The sequence below is a fragment of the Limulus polyphemus genome, unplaced genomic scaffold (assembly GCF_000517525.1).
Source record: "Limulus polyphemus unplaced genomic scaffold, Limulus_polyphemus-2.1.2 Scaffold1740, whole genome shotgun sequence".
NCBI classification, from domain to species: Eukaryota; Metazoa; Arthropoda; class Merostomata; order Xiphosura; family Limulidae; genus Limulus; species Limulus polyphemus.
The window spans coordinates 61,583-62,969 of record NW_013667350.1 but is presented as its reverse complement, the minus strand read 5'-3'; the positions used below and the strand labels follow the sequence as shown (position 1 = coordinate 62,969).

Below are 1,387 nucleotides of genomic sequence, written 5' to 3'. Positions count from 1 at the left end.
TTGATCTTCTTGTTGAAAAATTGATAAATTTAATGTTTTAGTACTTAATAGGATTATAAAAAGACCTTTTAAAAATTCCAGTTTCTTGACATAAGTACTTTTCTTGTAAATCTTCCCTATTCCCTAATTTTATTTCATCTAGATAAAGTTGCATCTTCTTTGTAAGTCAGGAGGCAGTGGTGAACCTTCAGCTAATTGGAAACTGGAGGGATAAAGTTGCATCTTCTTTGTAAGTCAGAAGGCAGTGGTGAACCTTCAGCTAATTGGAAACTGGAGGGTAAATTTTGATTATTTTATTTATAATTACAATTATTAATTAAAATTAAAAATGTAACACTTCCATTCTTTTAAGCTATATCATAATTATCTATTGTATGTTAGTTTGGTTTCTGTTGACACAGGTTAAAGCTGTAGATCGTACATTAAATATTCACACTTTTAAATTATCTATTACAAAAATACATACAATTTCTGATAGTTTACCACCAGTCTCTGTCCATTATAAATTTAAAATCAGGAATGTACAGTTTAGTATTGATGTAATTATAATCAGTAGGAATATTGATTCTACTATTTATCACAGTACTGTTATTCAGGGTCTTATATCTAACAGTTGGTGAATTAAACTACATATTTTAAATTCTATATATATTAATACAACTAAAGAACTTCCACTATAAACAGGAAGGTAAGAATTCACAATAAAGTGAGTTGTGAACTGTTGTATTATAATCAGAGTGAAGTTTTTCTTTAGTACGAGTTTGTTTAAGTTGTGAACTGTGGTATCATGGGTGGTGATTTTATTTACGTTTATAGATATATCTCTTAATGTAGAATAAATTGACTAAATTAAAACTTTTTTCTACTTTTATTTTGTGCAGGCAGACGCTCTTCGTTAGACAATAAATATCATGTTACAATGGAATTAGGCTAAGACAAAATCATTGAAAGGCAAGACAATAAAAAGGTTCTAATTACACACGTTCTCCACGTTCAAAAATATCAACAGAAAAGGCAGATGGAAAAATTTAAGTGTAGCTCACTCACTCAACAGACAGGCTTAGTCACCATAGGGCCAGTCTTCAGTTTTCTTACCTCTGACCATATGTTAACAGTGCTGTTAAACAAAAGGTGTATCACTAACATTCAACTACTGTCATCTTGTGTTAATAAGTAACTAGAAGGTCTGTCACTAACATTCAACTACTGTCATATTGTGTTACTAAGTAACTAGAAGGTCTGCCACAAACATTCAGTTACTATCATCTTGTGTTACTAAGTAACCTAGAAGGTCTATCACAAACATTCAACTACTGTCATCTTGTGTTACTAAGTAACTAGAAGGTCTGTCACTAACATTCAACTACTGTCATATTGTGTTACTAAG

The 1,387-nt window shown here is 30.6% G+C and overlaps 1 protein-coding gene across 3 annotated transcripts in view; it reads right to left on the bottom strand.

Annotated features, from left to right (window-relative positions):
• The window catches only part of LOC106464776, a 21,068-nt gene continuing 19,681 nt past the window's right edge, over positions 1–1,387 (bottom strand). For 2 of the 3 annotated variants that reach the window (XR_002611822.1, XR_002611821.1), the window contains exon 4: positions 1–270. The gene's annotated coding sequence lies outside the window, so the exon portion shown is untranslated. The remainder of the gene's footprint in view (positions 271–1,387) is intronic. The other variant, XR_002611823.1, reaches the window with a different exon arrangement.